This window comes from Geospiza fortis, unplaced genomic scaffold, assembly GCF_000277835.1.
Source record: "Geospiza fortis unplaced genomic scaffold, GeoFor_1.0 scaffold330, whole genome shotgun sequence".
Taxonomy (NCBI): domain Eukaryota; kingdom Metazoa; phylum Chordata; class Aves; order Passeriformes; family Thraupidae; genus Geospiza; species Geospiza fortis.
The window spans coordinates 2,328,299-2,341,242 of record NW_005054400.1 but is presented as its reverse complement, the minus strand read 5'-3'; positions in this window follow the sequence as shown (position 1 = coordinate 2,341,242).

Below are 12,944 nucleotides of genomic sequence, written 5' to 3'. Positions count from 1 at the left end.
AAAAAACCAAAAACAACAACAACAAAAACCCCAAAATAAACCAAAATAAAACAAACAACAAAAAAAAAACAACCCACAATCAAATGAAAGAAAAATAAAGTAGCTTAAGAAAGCAAAAAGATTGCAAGAAAGAGGAGGGAAGGGAGAACATGGAGAAAATCCCATCATAAATTATTGCTAGGTGTAATGCAATGTCAACAGCCAAATCTGTCACTAAACCCAGGGATGAGGGTCTCCCCTCCATATATCCATGGGTTTGGGAGGATGCTGAGCTCTGCAAAGGTGCTGCATTAGCAGTGACCTCCTCAGTGCAAAGGACAGATGAGATCCACACCATGACATATTCCAAAAATGACAGCTAACACAATGCCTGGGTCACCAGTGAGTGCTCCACCCTGTCATGGCAGGGTCAGGTGGGGAATGTGACTGCACAGCCTCTGTATTCTTGGGTTTTGACTCACTCTCAGTAGCAAAAATGCAACACAGGCGTTGTGAGCTGATGTGCCTCTTCTGCCACCCACGGGGAAGGTATTCTCCCTTCATCTCACTCCCAGGTCACTAATTCAACCAGCACAGCTTATTGGATCACCATGGTGTATTTGCAGCAAGCCCAGGATCTGTGAAATGCCACAAGGAATAACAGAGTGCCAGGTGGTGGCTGCAGGAACTGAAGTTGGCCTCACTTGGGAACACCTTGCCCTGGGTGTTTCTGCCCAGTTTGAGGCAGTGGGGATGTCAGTCTGAACAGATTTGTTGCTGGCAGCACTGTCAGTGCAGATGAATTTGTTTTGGAGCAGTCTCAGCCACACAGCTCCTCAGAGGACACCTTTGCTTCTCCCCCTATAAGCAGCATCACTACCCCAGCCATCATGATGACACTCATCCCTCACTGAATGTACCCTTATAACCAGCAAACACCAGTTTTGTGTAATGCCACATCCTCAGCCAGGCTGCTGACCCTCAGGGTAGTTTTTCTGGACTCACTTTCCTGATATACAAAATAAAATTAATAACACTTCCTTCTCAAGCTGCTGCAAATCTTCAGTTTTGCTTTGAAGATGCTCTGGCCCCTTTAGATTAAATTCATGGATCAGCTGCAGTAGCCTTCTTGGAGTTATTATGCCATTCTTTATTTTGATATTTGTTGTTGTATGGTAAGATGGTTCCTCAGGCCCTACAAAAAAACAGGTGTGTCTGTGATAAAAGAATTTCCAGCAGTTGTTTATCTGACCCTCTGGATTTTCACGGTTTATGTATGGATGGGGAATATTTCTCTGTTTTTGCTCTGGGCTTCAAAGATGGGAACTGTGTTTTCCAAGACTTTATTAAGAGTTAGTCTCAAGTCCTACTTCAGTCCCAGTGGTAGAGCAGAGCAGGTTACTAAAATATGGAATATTTTATGAATAGTTTACAAAACAGACTGTGTATATTTGTTTCACACCTAAAATAAGAATTTCACAAAAGCAATAAAAACAGTCTTAGAAACAACCTTAGGTTTGCAAGACTGAAAGTCTCCTAAGTCAAGAAGTCACGTGTGGTAATTCAAAAATCTGTTCATCCATTTATCAAATTCCATTATATATAAGTTGAAAGTGGGGGTTATTTTGATTGGAGGCTTTTCTGTATATGAAATACACTTTTTTTCCCCTAGTTTTTAACCCTTTTGACTATCTGGGTTTCATTTAGGAGGTTGTCTGATAAGAGAAATTGGGCCCAAGACCTGCCACTTGTTTCCCTTTCCTTTCTCAGCCACCAAAGTCATTCCTGTGCTCAGTGGGGCTGGAGAGGTGAGAAGCACCTTCTGCTCCTGGAGCTCCTTCAGAAAGCAGCACAAATTTATACTAATAATGGTGGGGTTTTAAATCCAGTGCAATTTGTAAATGTGCATTTCCATGGTAACACGTAGGTAGTGAAGTAATCCTCAATTCATCATCTTCCATGAAATTCCAGCAACTATTCCTAAACATTCATCCTTTTCTAATCCCAGAGCTGTTGCCATGGAAATGATCAGATAAGATACAGGCCTTTAGGCAGATGGGTCTATAAAGGATTGCAAATCTTGGCCCATTGAAATCCTTATTTAAAAACAACATAGCTGGCAGTGACTTTTCTTCCGATTGTTTCAAGATTAATTAAATTAACTTCATATTACTAAAGGCTTCATTTCAAGTGACCCCTGGGAACTGAAAGTGTTTCTGGCCACAGAGACTCAGGTCTCTCCTCTTTGGTGTGGTGCCAAGGGCTTCTGCTGCTCCTGCTCCCATGTTCCTGCACCTCTCTCCACACGTGGGTAACTCAAATTCTCACTGGCTTTGCTCACAGTCTGGGGTTTAGGGCTGCTTTTCAGATATCTTGCCCTGCAAAGGAGCTTATTTTTATTTTTTGCCATTCATTGGAGCAGAGGACAGCATCCAGGAGACTACATCCAACACCCAGAGGATCTCTGCTTTCCAGAGCATTAAATTCCCAATTTCAAAAGCTGTGCAGGATGAGAGGCTTGCACGTGCAGAGGCACCTTCTGAGCAGCTTTCCAAGCTGGACTTGGAGGAGTGTGGATGACTGTTAAAATGGGATTTAGTTTCTAAATCTCTATGTTCAGTGCTCCTAAGTCACAAAGGTATGTTGAAAGTCTTCTGTCTTCACCAAGACATTTCAGTGCAGGAGGACACACACACTTTTGCCTTCTCCTGAAATCAAAAGGAGAAAGTTTCAAAGACATGAACCACTCTTAGGCACCAGTTTTCCTGACTTTTAATAAGGGTTGGGGATCCAATTCCCATATATACCTTAGGCATTTTTCTGCAACGTTTCTTTATCTCTCTGCACAGGAAAAAAAAAACTAACATGTAAATTAATCTGAACAGAGAACATCTGAATACAAAATGGATTTCTTGTTATTTTATGAGACTTTAGTGGTAAGAGTCAGAGGGTAAGAGGTACCCTAAGCACTAAGACAAGTGCTATAGAGATAACAGTGGTGGTTAAAGAGCCCTCCCTCAACCAGCCTGCCTGTTACCAATTTTTGATGGAGCTTTTTCACCCCCTGAAATGTTGTGAGCTTGAAGGGGGGAGGCACCTGGTGTAAAGCACGAGTTGAAGATCTGTGAGTGTTCCTCACCCAGAGCGAAGTCCACCAGCGTAGTTTGGCTCACTAAGGAAGGTCTGGTGGATGTTCTGTGTCCTGAAGGACTAATGAGAGGTGGAGATAGGATGTGAGAATCAGAAAGTGGAGGGCTGGAAACATCAGGGAAGATTTAAGAGGACAGGTTGAAAGTGAGGAAGGAAAGGAGAGAGACCACTGGGCCTGGAAAGCAGACAGGAGAGGAGGAAGGGCTCTGCCAGAAGCTGTTCAGCACATGAAACTCCAGGGAGAAGAGCAGACAATATTACAGCATCCATCAGTGTCTGCACAGTCTGCTCCTCATCCCCTCCCAGGCTCTCCTCTCTGCTCCTTCCAGCAAGGCAGAAGTTTTGTTTTCATTATGGGGGAAATTAGAGAAATTACACCTCCAGAGCCAGTGCCTTGTCCCTCCCAGTGCTGCTGGCAGAGGCAGCCCAGGGCATGGAGCCCCAAAAGAGCCTCTGTAAATCAAAAGCTTCACTATTTGCCTTGTTGCAAATCAAAAGCTTCACTATTTGAAGATTCCCCCATGGATGACCTAATAATTCCCATTAAAAAAACCTCCATACAGCTCTTTATAGAGCTTAAAATAAATCAATATCAGCAGCTCTGCCAGTGTTTAAATCATTCATGGACACTGTTTATTGCCTAATAATAATATTGCATGGATTGCAGCTCCTGTGCCAAGCACATCACATTCCCTGGGAGAGAAAAGGGGGGAATAAATTCAGGAAGAATGGCATGTTACAGCCAAGAAGGGCAGCCAATGGCCTCCACCAGAAAATTTGGCCAGTTCAACTCCTCACAGAAGAGGTTAACAGCAATCACACCCTGGATTTATATCATGCCCTGAACCCAAGGAACACATGGCCCCTGTTGATATTTTTTTCCAGCTTTAGCACATAGATGAGGAAGGAGCATCAGAAAGGGGCTGAGTCACAAAAGCTCATGAACACTGGCAGGAATCAGACACAGGTGTCTTGGGCTCTGGTCTGCAGCTGTAATTCAATATATGGTATTATCTAGACACCCAAGAGAGTTTGAATGAGACAGGCTGATGTAAACAGGAAGGCAAAGTGTGATGAGTATGATGAAAAGGAAAGAGGAAAAGAGGGGCAGCCGAGGAGTGTGCAAGATTGGAAGGTAATTTTCCAGTGTCTTCAATAGTAGGAGTCAGAGGAAGAAAGGAGGTTGGACTAGCAGCAGTGGAGGAAAGATGGGCTAGGAGACAGAAGAACTACTGAGATGGTGTGTAGGAATGGTGCTGTGCAGCAGAGCTAGCAAAGATTTCATGCTGTGGTAGCCAGTGGAGAGCTGTAGCCTTTGTATCTGCTCCTGGAGCTAAGATGTGAGCTGGGCACCATCAGAGCCTCCTACATTACTGCAGGAACATTGACTCTTCTGCATGGAAGCAAAACATCCATCTCCAGGAAGACAGCTTGGCTAAAGCCTCAGACAACATCTCAGTCCCTTTCATTATGCCCTAAGTAGCAAACTGCTGTGATTTCAGCAAGACTTAATAAATCCCCTAAAATATCCCCTTGACCAGACCTGGCCACAATTGCCTTGATTTGCAGATCTGCAAAAAATAGATGAAAAGACAAGTGTGAACCAGGTGCTGTCATGCAAATGAAAGGATGGAAATGCAGTGAAATTTTTGTCTGGCTCCTCTTCCTCTACCTTGCCCTTTAGAGACATTTACCTGTTTGCAGCAGTCCTGTCTAAATGTTGCTTGATGATCTGCTAGGACTTCCCCAAGTGACTTTTTACAGAAGAGTTTTTGTGAAGTATTTCCCAGGTTTATCCTATTTTCCAATCATCATTCAAAAGCAGGGTACATTAAAGAGCCTCTGGTGCTTCTGATATCACAAAGACTGGTTGGGAATGTAGCAGCAAATGGCATCACCAGCAGGGTCTGAATCCAGAGCTTTTGGCACTATCTCTCCTGCCTGAGCACAGGGAGCAGCATCTCATCTGGTAGCTGCTGGAAGTTATTTACTGTGTTTAAAAAATAACAAAAGTCCCACTTTCTCTAAAAGTAAAACACTTTGAGCGTTTGATAGCAAGGTTTCACCACGTTATCTCTGTGTTCCAAAGCAATGCATCTGTGTGTGCTCCCAGCCAAGTGCACCAGGAGCTGCCTGGAGTATTTTACAAGCCTGGTCTGCAAGATGAAAACTCTGGAACAAGTAGCTTATCACTTAAGCTGCTTCGAGGATTTAGAGTGGTTTAAATTACTTAAAGTGCTCCAGGGACCCGATCCTGCACCCATTGAAACTACTGGTGATTTTGCTGGAGACTTACAAGGGACAAGGATTTGGCACTAAAGGCTTAGAGAGCTGAAGTGGATAAACCCCTACAGCCCTTTAGAGATGTCTAAACCATTCCAAAGCCTTAGACCTGTTCACAGCACACCAGTGACAGAAAAGCCTTAGGAGCGCACCAAATGTCTCGCTGATGTTTACATCAGGCACACGTTCAAGCCCTGTGATTGCACCAACTCATCTCTTTTCCATTTCCCATTGACAGCTGTGGTCCCACCCTGCTCACAGCAGAGTCTGCAGCCCCACTGGGCACAGAGAAATGAGGTGCCTTGTGCAGAGCATTGCAGAATCACTTTGGCAATTTGGCTGGTGATAACCAGGCAGGAGCAGAATCAGGCCCCAAGGTGGTAGCTCAAATGTTTCCTCCTTTTGGTTTTTGCATAAGGACTCTTCTCTAGTCCTTTTTGTAGTCCATTTCACTAATTTACTGTCATTTGCTTTGATCCTGTCTCCCTTCCACATACATTTTAGATTATTCTAAACTGTATTTAATATTGATCCTTCCCTTCTTGTCTAAGAAAGCACCAGCAGGCACCCTGGGGTTTAAGTTATTAGTTAATGTATTTCTCACAGGAAGAAGAAAAGAAAAATATGAACCCCTTCCAACTTTTCACAATAGCCAGAAATAATTTTTTTTTTAAAAAGTGTGTTTATACCCATTGCAAACCTTGGGGGTTTATTGCTCTCCAGAGATCCAACCTTCCAGTTATGCTCAGGCCTATTCTGCTTTTCATGCAGAGTGGAATATGATCCCAACTACAGTGGCAGGGAGTGTTAAGGGACCTTTGGAAATGCTGACATGGCCTTGCAGGCACAGATTATCATCTGCAGAGGACACATGAGACTGAGAGACTGAGCCAAACTCCTCCAGATCAGCACCCAGGGACCCTCAGCAATGCCCAGAGCCATGTCATCCAGCAGGGTGTTTTCCCCTGTCTCTCCAGCTTTCTCCTTCAGCCCATCCTCATGGGCAATAAGAGTGAAAATCTTAAGGGGAATTCAGCCATCCACAATGTAATACACCAGGGGATGAATTCCTGAGAGAGACCCCCTTTTGGTATAAAACCTAAGAGGCTCTGGTGTTGTAGATGAGAGCATGGAGATAAGAAAAATTTTAAAAACCTTCTTGTGCAGCCATTGCCTGATAAGGTGTTCCTCCTTTTCCAGTTGCTCTCACCATCTCAGCAATCCTCTGGGATTTGGGCTCTCTTGCCAAAAAACAAGAAAAAAAATTAAAAAAAGAGAATAGCTATAGCAAAACCAGAAGGAGAGGATTATATTCCTAGGATCTTCAGCAATTTTTTTCCCAGCAGCTTTCAGAATCTACTCAAATCCTGTCAGTGCAGTAAAATCCAAAAGGGCTGTAGAGAAACTTGGAGGAACCATCACACCAATAGAAATATTCTTGTGATATTAAAAAGCAAAACATAGTTTAAACATTTTTCAGGTCAGGAGATTTCCCTTGGTAGAACAAACACAGTAATCTGGGCAGACTGACTAGAAATATAAGTCAAAGAGACTAATCTATTTCCATATATATACCAACCTAGATGTATATATTTTAGGTTTATAGTGAATAGCTCAACAGTGTCCCCTGAAGGATGCGCTGTAAATAAAAGAGGTTATGAAAGAGGTACACCAAAAAAAAGAGAGAGAGGAAAAGAATAGGGAGAAGTTTATGAAAACCTTTCCAAGAAATAATTCCAGCTACTTTTCTTGTAACATCTACATATTTATGGAGTTTCCAAGATCAGTTAGCTGCTGCAGTGATGAATTAGCTGGACTTCAGATAGCTGTGCCCAAGAAACCTCTCTGCCTTTTCAGAGGGCATTTCTGTCATGACAGAGTCTGGTGCACCTCCCTTCTCAGCTGAGTATGGAAGCAAAGGTTTTGGTCAGGGTGGTCTCATTAAAAGCCCCATCTCAGTGTGCACCAGGGATGCACTCAGGGACTTCCCATGGACACCATGATGTCAACAATTTTGCTGGATGGATGCTGAAGTCATCCAGGTATCCAGAGCCACGTTCCACAGTGCCACCAAGCTCCTGTTTGGGGTGTACTTGCAAAAGGAGGTTTCTGCAGCATCTTCCTCTGGGCACTGAGGGTCCCCGTGGAGGCAGGACTGTTCCAGCTTGAGGCCACGATGCTGCAGCCAGCCCCCTGTCCACACTGTGAATTCCATGTGGGAATGCAGCTCTCAGTACCAGCCCCAGCAGGATTAGGAAGTTCCACCAATTCATTTAACACCACTGTGGTTTTTTTTAAACAACAGCATCAATGAGATTTTCCTTTTTCTTTTTTCAAAGAGGAGAAACAACCTGACCATGATGAGTTCAGCTCTGTAGTTTTCTGTAGGGAATCTATTTGCTGAGCCACTGGTTCCACTGGTGCTTTGCAGTCACACCAGTGCTCAGTAAATATTGGCCACTGTGCCTCTAAGTACTATTAATGAAGTTAATTAGCAACAAAAGTTTCCAAATGTTAAAAAGCTACAGGCATAGCCACGGTTCATTAAGCTTCTTAGAAGCTTCAAACCAATCTTAACTGCATTTCTCAGGGAAAAAGAACACAACTTTTCCTAAAGAATTGAAAGAATTTAGCAGGTCTTCTCTACTTTATGAAAATAGCATTTGATTCTTGTGGGTATAAGACAGATTGGTCCTGCTTTTCCTGGGAACATTTCCCTGCAAGTCACCTCCCTGAGTTACCTTCTACCTACAGAGATGGAGCTGCTGGAGCATTTAGGAATGAAAAGAAAAGATCATAACCTTTTTAATAAGCAGTTTGCCTATGACAGTGCTGGCCAGTCCAGCACATCCCTCTCACATAATTAATCAAGATCAAGCACTAGATTTGCTATTGTCCCATTTCAGAGCATTATGGAAGTCCAAGGTTTAAGGGAGTGCTTTAATGTCCCTGCCTCGTTTAATACCATTACTGCATTATAGATTTAAGGTAGCTCTTAGGTGGTAAATTTTCAAAGCAGTGTGTGGGACTCAATGTCAACAGAAGTTCTATCACTAAGTCTTTTGCTCTGCTTTAAAAATGTTCCTCTTAACCTCTCACCTGCAGCTTCATACCTGGGCTAAATGGGATACTTTTAGGGTATTCCTTATGTCAGTGTATTCCCTGGTGAGTCACAGGCTCTGAGGCAGATTTCAGCCTGATGGAGACATCCTCATGGTCCAGATCTGGGATGACAACTGATAAGCAAAGATGCAATGCTCATTTTTTAATTTTCTTTGAACTGCATGGCCTCTACCTTCACCAGGAGAGAAGGGGGTTTGTGGCAGGCTGTAGGAAATGGGGAGAGGGAAGTACCAGATGCCTCTTCTTCCCTTCCCCATCCAGGAGACACAAGCTTGCACAGAACTGGTGCTGCTGCTTCGTGCCAGCGTTTGAAGTCTTTCTGATTCAGGTGTCAAGATCCCACTGACAGCTACATGACAACATGTTTTCTCCTTGCTGCTTTGAAATAGAAAACAAAATGAGATTTCCTTTGCTGTGACCTGTAAGTCTGTTTCTCTCTATTCTAAGCCTAAGCTGGATGCAATAATTACTCCTTTAAAATCAAGGGTTATTGTACCACTTCCAGCCGTGTAGTTGAAATGTTACCTAAACCTCTTCAGCTGATAAGCTACAATCAGCCTCTAACAAGGAGTGAGACTCAATTTCCCAAATAATATCCCTCCTTAAATAGAAACTTAATCAAACACATTCCACATTCTCAATGGTCACCTGAGCCCATTTCCCAATAATCTGTCTTTCAGTGCCAGAGTATTAAGTCTGGTAAAGTGAAAAAAGAAATTGTGGAGGAAATTAAAGTTGGTTTACTGTGGCAGCCATCACTTCTAGCTCAGCCAGCTGCATCACTCTTTGCTGCTGTGAAATCAATTTTGGAAGCAAAGTTCTGTTATTGCACCCTGATATTTCCTCAACAGTTCCCTGAAATATATGTGAATAGAACTGTCACAGGGATGGCAGGGTCAAGCTAAAGATAACGAGAAAGAGTTAATATAAGAAGCTGTGCTATTCCATAGTCTATATCCCTGGAGCACTGCATGCACATGGAGCCTCCCAGCAAGTAAATGTTGATGCAGATGGAAATGTTTGTACCTGAAAGTAAAAAAAATATACATATTTCTCAGCCAATTGAGAGATAAAGCCAGTATCCTCTTGTCTACAAATCTGGTAAGATTTAAAACCCATGCTGATGTCCTTGCAGATGCATCACAAATAGTTTTCTCACATATAATAAGAACAACATAAATCCACCACCAGAATTATTTACTGAATTACTTTCCATGACCAGTTATCAAAGGAGAAGGCAAAGGAGTAATGAATTGAGAAAGAGATGATGAGAAGCTAACAAAGTATTCATGTGGTTTTATTCCTTTGGGCAAAACCTTTATTCCACCAAAATCAATGAGAATAGAATAGGATGAGATATGATTTATTGCTACAGTCAGATCTCATTGTGCTGTATTAAAGAGGTTGGGATGATTACAGGTTTTCTCTGAACATGCCACAAACAGCGACATATTTAAAAAGAATCAGATGTCAAACACCAAACTGTTTCTGAGAGAACTTATAAAATGACACATCACAAAATGGATCAAAATAGTGCCTTTCTCAGTTTTTTTTGCAAGCACTAATTCCTCAATGTGCTAATCCAAATTCTTTCTTGATGTGTGGCCATTGTAAGTCAGTCCTGAGGACCACACAGCCACACTAGCCTGAGCCTGGCAGAGTCTGTGGCATCTGGAGCATAAATCAACGTGGCTTTGCTTGTTTCCTTCCTTGATCATGCACCAGATAATCAGTGATGACTCAGAATTTCTCAAACCTGCCATTGCAGGTTCATTTTGTTCTCCTTGGTGTTGCCTTGTCTGTGTGTGCACTAATCATGCTCCAGGGTAGCTGGGTTTAATGACGGTCTCATCAGAAAGTGGTAGTGTCTTTTTTGAATTTTTTGTGACAATATAAGCCCAGCTGATGTATTGTTAGTGATATTTTCCTGCTTATATCCTTAGCATGGATGGTACCAAGATGAAAGCAACACTGTCAAGCCTTTTTGGCTACAGCTAAAATTCCTATTTGCTATCAGAAGAGATTATGTTAAACCAGCCATAGTGGGGCCGGAGGTACCTCAAAGACATACTGCAGTGACAAAAAGCATTACCAACACAGAGATGCAATTGCCTTTCATGGGAGCTTAGCTCCCAGGTATGACTGATTGTTTTAGGGCAGCAGCACTGACAGGCTTGGCTAATTTTATCAGTTGGAAACTTCCCTCTATTTTTGATTTATTTTATTGGAAAATATTCTCAAAACGCTGGTGCAGGGATTTTGTATATTAAGTGTTTTTCTTTGCTGGAAGGGAAGTGTCAGGATGTTGAAGTCCATCTGGTTTTGAGAACCAGGCAGTGACTTTCCAAGGGAGAAGGAAGGACCTGAGCACTGTTCTCATCAGTTTTTCTTGTCACCAAGAAGCGAGGGAGTCTGCAGGATGCTCACAGTGAGTGAGCACGGGGGGTTTGAGAGGAGCTTCCTCCAGGCTGGGAACCTCACACCCTGACTGCTGCCAATCACCTCTGCTGGTCTCTCCAGAGCACTTCAGCTCAGAAAACACCTGCTGCCTCTGGAGAAGAGCACAACAGCAGCAGAAAAGGAAAATTATCAGGAGCTGATGAGTAGCAGAAGTACTAGATGTGAGCAGGGACTGCAGTGTAAGATCAGTGATGGTTTGTGAACCCTTTGGTGCAGCGTGAGGAATTCCCCAGCACTGCTGGAAATGTACCTCCTGTTAGCTGAGAACTGATGATGCTTGAAATGATTCTGCGAGGCAAAATAAGTGCATAAACTTGTATAGAGGTTCAACCTGAAATAAATTAATGAACAATTTTATTCTCTTAGGTGACTATTTTATTTGAAGAGCTAAGTTCCCTTCTTTTATTCCTGTAAACCATTTACAGGGTCTTCTCAAGAATCTTCCTTCTCTGATTCATCCAGTAATGCCTGAGGAATATCCTTGGTGTGGGAGGCAGAGCAAGGGGCTGCTGGTGGGCAGGCAGGTGTGGGGAGCTTCTCTCTGCCCCTCTCTTCAGTTTGCTGCAAAGCCGTGGGCAAAGTTCTGTGAGTTCTGCACAGTAAGGAAAGGAGGGGTTGAGCAGTTCTTGGCAGAGAGATGTGCCCAAGTCCCACAGGTGTGCACACTACTGTGTCACTAATGTTCTGGAGAGGCTGAAGGTGGAATTATTCTCCTCTTCCCTGAGGAAATTCTTCCAGCTCTGGACTGGAACTTGGAACAGAGTGAACACAGTCCTGAGGATGCCATCCCAGCAATGTCCCAACTTGCTGGAACTGAGGCCATACCCCTGTTGATTGACCATCTTTGAAATGAAGGCAGTGTCTGTGCCTAGGATGGAAAGAGAGCTGTTAAATAGAGAAACAGGGAGGTTATGTTTTATGATCATGGCACTCCTTCCCTGATCTTACAGGAAAGTGTTCAGGCTGTGTTCCTCAAAGCAAGAGCTAATCTGCCAAAAGCATTTGGCACGGGCTCACTGCCTGTCCTCTTCCCATCAAATACTGATCTTTTGATCTGCTCATGCAGTGTCTCTCCACAATGTATGTGGCAGCACATTTTCCATCACTGGTAGGGAATATCTACTGATATAGAGAAGGACAGATCCCCTTTGTGACCTCTCAAAGAGACTAAATATTCAGTTGACTTAACTTGGTGCTTCCTGAGCAAAGAAAATATGTAATGCTGGGACAACTCAATGCAAGGGAAGTTCACAGGTCTGCAGTCACATGAGGAAAGAATAGAGGCTGAGTGAGGAAAAAATGTACTCATGCATTTAATTATCAGAGTCAGCCTAAATAAATTGGTCATCCTAGGAGACGGCAGGGATCCAGGAGCACAACCACCATCAGAGGTCCAGCAGCAAACATTTGTCATCTTCCAATTAGTGCTGCTCTGCTGGCACAGATTCCCAGTCTCAGCCTGAGATGGGGCCCTCCCTGGAGAGCCAATGAAATATTGAACAGAGGGTTATAGGTCGTAGAAAAAGGAACACGTGAAAGGGACTCAATTTAGGATTGCTTAGGCAAGACTAACTTGGGCATCCTTTACACGTGGTGCACTTGACTAGACTGTATTAACATCCTCTTAATGCTGTTTCTTTAAAGACAATTTCACAGCTGAAGAACAAGGAGTATGAAGAGTTGTGCTCACAGAAGAACAAAGAGCAAGTCAGCAAGAAAGCAGACGAGACACCCAGAGGCAAACTTTCCTAGTGAGAGAAGTCTCAGGATGAAGTCTGATACGGTTCAGCTGCAAAAGATATATCTGCTGTGCTGAGAAGAAATGATAAACTTCTATGAGAAATGAGCTGGTTTTGCTCTGTATTGAGCTTGAGCTATTAAATACACAGTCTGACCAAATTCAGGTCAGACTGTGGAGAAAATATCCTTAGATCCTTAGAAATTAATAA